Source organism: Convolutriloba macropyga, chromosome 7, assembly GCF_964194025.1.
Source record: "Convolutriloba macropyga chromosome 7, txConMacr16.3, whole genome shotgun sequence".
In the NCBI taxonomy this organism is placed as follows: domain Eukaryota; kingdom Metazoa; phylum Xenacoelomorpha; order Acoela; family Convolutidae; genus Convolutriloba; species Convolutriloba macropyga.
In genome coordinates, this window is record NC_134474.1 from 21,131,886 (window position 1) to 21,137,639 (window position 5,754).

The 5,754-nt window shown below is 31.9% G+C and overlaps 2 protein-coding genes across 2 annotated transcripts in view; both read right to left on the reverse strand.

Moving 5' to 3' along the window:
• The window catches only part of LOC142342696 (phospholipid phosphatase 1-like), a 518,061-nt gene that overhangs the window by 204,742 nt on the left and 307,565 nt on the right, over positions 1-5,754 (reverse strand). The window lies entirely within an intron of this gene.
• The window catches only part of LOC142342697 (V-type proton ATPase 21 kDa proteolipid subunit c''-like), a 203,027-nt gene that overhangs the window by 126,101 nt on the left and 71,172 nt on the right, over positions 1-5,754 (reverse strand). The window lies entirely within an intron of this gene.

Below are 5,754 nucleotides of genomic sequence, written 5' to 3' on the forward strand. Positions count from 1 at the left end.
CAACCAATTTTTGCTGCTTAAGAATTGACAATGATTTAGAAACTGGTCAAAAAGTTTACAAAAACATCAGAAATGTGTAAAAAGAAATGAGACATAAAATTATTACTTAATATAAAAAAATATAAAAATTACTTAATACTTAAAATTATTACTTATTATAAAAGTATTACATAACATTATTACTTCTCTTGATTTATCTTCTGATTGGAAACGATAATATCTCGTTGAATTGAATTCCATTTTGAAAAATAACACACAATTTAGCAGAATTATTCTTTCAAAAGAAAAGAACTAGAGAATAAAAACAACTGAAAAATTTTCTATCAAGATCAATTCCTTCTTAAGATTGATACTTTTTGATTGTCTCAATTTTGAACTCCTCTCTTAGACGCAAATACGAAAATTTCTGAAGCTCGGTGATTGTAACGATTGCCAGTTTGTAAAATGACAAAGAAAACATACGACAGAAAATTGTCAAACGACATTCAATTTTCAAATCTATGCTTCTCCTACCCCGTGCGCCAAAATTATATGAAGAAACAGTTCAACTGTTATCTGAAACAGTTCTAATTTTCGGAATTCTACAAAACAAATAGAAAGCATTTTAAGCAATCGAATGAAGCACGAGTTTTGGTTCTGATGTGGCTCATTGAGGTAGAAGGATCCACAGCATCCAATTTGTCAGCGAAAGAGGGCACCAATACCTGGAACAAATTGGAGCGGAATATTATTTAGAACTGCCTTGAAACAAAATGAACAAAATTTTAAGAATGATTTTAGTAAAGGGGGTTATACTAATATATAATAATTTATAAAAGTATCGCAACCTTCTAAATTTGCTTTTCGTTGTTCTGAATTTAAAGTATTAACAACCAAATCGCTTTCTTAAATGTTACTTTTTTCTCCATGTGGCTTCTTTAAAATTTGTTCTTGTTGTCCCACCAACAATAAAGCTCCTGTGATTTGGGAAACTCCTGCGAATGATTACTTAAAATTTGCAAAAAAAAACTACTGTTAGAAGTTTTGAATACCTGCCGGTGTAGAGAAGCATTTGTTGCAAATGAGACCCAATGAAAAAATAATTATTTTACAAGGAATCTCATGTTTTTTATGGCTTCGACTCCGAGTTTTCGTAATTTTTAACTAAATTTGGATTTTTTTTTAGTTTTCAATAAAATTTTGTAGACCTATGGCACACACACACTGACTCAAAGTGCAATAGGATGACGAATGAGATTTAAGTGAACCTATATTTCTTTGAGTCAACAGCTAATGGCTGTTAAGGCTTTAAAAAAGAAATTCCTTTTTTTTATTGTAACCGATTCTAAATTTATTTGCATGAACTTGGCGATCAGTCGCTCTTATGAAAAGCATCGTATTCTTTCTACTAAAATGTTAATTAATCTGATTAGCGGTCTAATCCTCTATATTTTGGTTTTACGATTTCGATGCCAAAATTTTTTATAATATTTTTTTTGAGTATTTCATCGTAAATTTCGTTCCTTCGGAAAACCTATTAAGTTAGCCCATAGTGCCAGTCCAAACAGGCATGGGGAAGATGTTCAACTGCTCGCAGATAAAGATTGCAGAGAAAAGTTTGTGGTTTTAACGGCTCCGACGTTTCCTTCTCGCATTTTTCAACTAAATTTTGGGTTTTGGCTGTATTTGTCATTCATTGTGTGTACATTCATAGTTTTCTTAGTCATTAAAGTTATTGTGATGAATTCATGATTACGTTTGAATGATATATAATATTGTCTCCCCATCGAAGCATAATTTAACGAGTTTATTGATTTTCGTAGAAAACTCTAGGTTTTAATGTCTTTGACACTACTGGTTTTCTTAAAAATTTCGTGGTTTTGGTATATTTGCTCATATTTGTTGATTTGTCTAAATTCACATTGTTGCAACAAAAAAATTTCTGTTTTTGATTTAAGAAATATTTGAAAAAAAGGTTTCAAGTACAATTTATTTTTTAGTGGCTTCGACAATTTTCCCTCATATTTTTATTTTTCAAGTTCTGCCAGTTTTTGTACTTTATGTGCTCGTATGAACTGTTGTAAAGGCTGAGATCTCATTAGCTTCCAATTAGAAATGAAAAGAACCTATTCAATTCAATTAGTATACAGCAAACAGTCCTAAAGTTTATGATTTTGATTTTTTTTCAAAAACTTTAAAATTTAAACTTTTGTGTTGTTTTGTTTTGTCAACATGTAACTTATTCTCAACATTGAGAGCTTGCTTATACCCTCTTGTAATCCATCCACTGAAACTTACGTTCTGTTTGCTGATCAATATGCGTTTTCATATAAATTTTGTGAGTGGTCAAAATTTGTGTTTTTTTAGCACATTCGCGTTAATAACAGATCCAAATGAATATTGATTGAGGCCTAAGCAAATATATTCATTCTCTAAATCTAAGTTTATCTGAAACCGTATCTGTTCGGAAATAAAACAGTATCGTTCGGAAATAAAACATAATATTCAGATCAAATCCAATGGTTTTAACGGCTTCAATATTTTGTGTTTTCGTAAATTGTTTTTTTGCTTTGTTAGTCCAGTTCTTTGGCTTAGTTCCTAAAAATCTAATTACTTCTGCTTTCTTAAGTACGTTTTATTAAACTTATCAAGTAATTTTTGATACTAATTTTAGAACTATTTGGTTTATAAAACGTTGAATTCTTGAGCGTCAACTCATTATTTCGTTTTTTTTTTGACTTTTTACCTAGTCTGACCAGGGACAAGTCCGTATAATTTGTGTATTTAAGGTTCTATGTGAAATTATCTTGACTTTTTTACTATGTGCTCTTAAATTTAGATCTTGAGCTTTGCAGTAAATTGTGCTATTCGTTCTTGCTCATTTTGTTCTTTGTTTCTTCTCCTCGTGAATTTAATAACGGTAAACTTCCTAAGCTTTCTAATGTGGCAAGATATTAGGTAATTCATTTAGAAGTTTGGTTGTGTAACGGTTTTTTTAAACAAAAACTTCTATTTTTTAACATCTCTTGATCTGATTCATTTGGACAATTAAGTCAGAAATATATATATATATATATATATATATATATATATAAATACACACACACACACACACATATATATATATATATATATATAAATATATATAATTATATATATATAAGAATATATATGCATATATATATATATATATATATATATATATATATATATGTATATATATATATATAGATGTATATTTATATATACATATACATATATGTATATATATAACACACAAATATATATATATATATATATAGAAATTTATATATATATATATATATATATATGTATACATATATATATATATATATATGTGTGTGTGTGTATCAATATATGTATATATATATATATATATATATATAGAAATATATATGTGTGTGTATTATATATATTTATATATAATTATATAAATATGTTGAAATATTTTGAAAAATTGATAGAATTATACACACATACATATATATATATATATATATATATATATATATATATATATAGCGTTTAAAAGTGTGTCAAGAAAGATCTAATTGTGCACGAGAAATTTTCAAAAACTCACATGTTTGCTAACAAAATTTAGAAAATGGCCTTCAGCATTGTCTCTCTTTCTCTGTGGCTGTCCATCGATAACACAAACAAAGTTAACTTTTTGGGTGAACTGAAGAAACCTGCTGAAAGTACAAAAAGTGGTGAATAAATTGATAAATTAGGTCTTTCCCATCATAGCCCCTCTTAATTCACCAGAATTTTTCCTTAAAAGTACGCCTCATATCTGCAATAAACCATCCTGATATAAGCAAATCGACAATTTCACATCACCGACGAATTCGCCATCATCGAGGCGGCGTATGCTAACCGCTTCTGTGATCCAAACAGCCGGAAGTCCACCTCTGTTGGAACCGCAACTGAGATGAATAAGGGGGACGGATGAAGGAAGGTGATCGAAGCAGGTGTCAAAACTCACACGAAAACGGATTCGATTTGTTTGAACAGAGAGCTATGATCGAGATTTAAAAAAGAATGCAAGAAGAATTGGTTCTGATGCAACAGTAACCCATGGTACATACAGTACCATTATCAGTATTACTACTGCTATTTAAAATGATGAAAATTCTTAGTTCACTTTGATACTTCAGGTGCTGGCTGCCTTATGTCCCTTCTCCCTTCATATTGTTGAAAAATTCAGATTCCCTCCTTACTCTCCAGGTAATACGGGACATTATCTTTTAATTCTAACATAGAACCGTTTCTTTGGCCTATCATGTTGTACTGCCAAAACAGAGAAAACATCCCCCTCATAAGCACCCCACAAAATAATTATATTGTGATAAACTTTGGCAGGGACGGCTGGTAAAGAGAAGGGAGGGAGATAGTCCTGTACTGCTGCTTATGAGGGGGATGTTTTCTCTGATTTGGCAGTACAACATGATAGGCCAAAGAAACGGTTCTATGTTAAAATTAAAAGATAATGTCCCGTATTTTCTGGAGAGTAAGGAGGGAATCTGAATTTTTCAACAATGTGCAGGGAGAAGGGACATAAGGCAGCCAGGATTTGAAGTATCAAAATGAACTAAGAATTCTCATCATTTTAAATATTAGTAGTAATACTGATAATGGCACTGCATGTATCTTCGGTTACTGTTGCATCAGAACCAATTCTTCTGTCATTTTTTCTTAAATCTCGATCATAGCTCTCTGTTCTAACATATCGAAACCGTTTTCGTGTGAGTTTTGACACCTTCGATCACCTTCCTTCATCCCTCCCCCTCTTTCATCTCAGTTGCGGTTCCAACAGAGGTGGACCTCTGGCTGTTTGGATCACTGAAGCGGTTAGCAGACGCTTCAGAACCGCTCCCGATGATGGCGAATTCGTGGGCGATTTGAAATTGTTTGTTTGTTTGTTTTTATCAGTATGTTTTATTGCAGATTATGAGCGTACTTTTCAGGAAAATTTCTCTTGAATTAATGGGGTTTTAATGAGGAAGACCCGTTTTCCAGTTTTGTTCAAAACGTTTTGTACCTTCAGCAGGTGTCTTCATTTCAGCCCTGGTGTCCAGTTCACCGCAAGCAATTAATATTGTTTTTTCTAGCGATCCACAACCACAGGCGTACCGAGAAGATGCTAAATGCCATTTATTAAATAAATGCAGCGTATTCGTATTACTCCTCATGTTCAGACTGCAAATATAGTGATAATATAATGACCACATCATGGTCAACATAAATTGAAAATTAGTATTGAGATTTAATGCATCATCGCTGCCTCGAGCTACGGTTCATTGATGGCAACCACTGGCACCATCTGTTAGAATCACACAATCGGGTCTTCAATTTTAAATCAACAAACTTATGCAATTGGTTTTCCTTTTCATGGGTGGCATTGCAGCAACCCTATAATTGAATGTCACATGTGTCAGGGAGCAAATAATTTTGTCTAACTTTTTGCGGTTGCATTTTAAGGGTTTGGCAAACAGAGTTTTAGCTCAGCCCGATGATGATTTTTGATATTAACAGAGCTAGTCAGTCAAAAGCAAGAGCGAGTTTCTTGCGATTTGTTTCCGCTGTCCACTATCAAAGCATTGCACTGAAATGCCTTCTTTAAAATCTAGCAGAAAAACCTAGTTCTTCATCTGCGGTTTCCAATTTTTAAGTGAGTAAATTATTGTTGAAACCACAGAACTTTTGCATACCACGTTTGCAAGCTTTCGAAAAACATCTAACAGTGAATAAAAG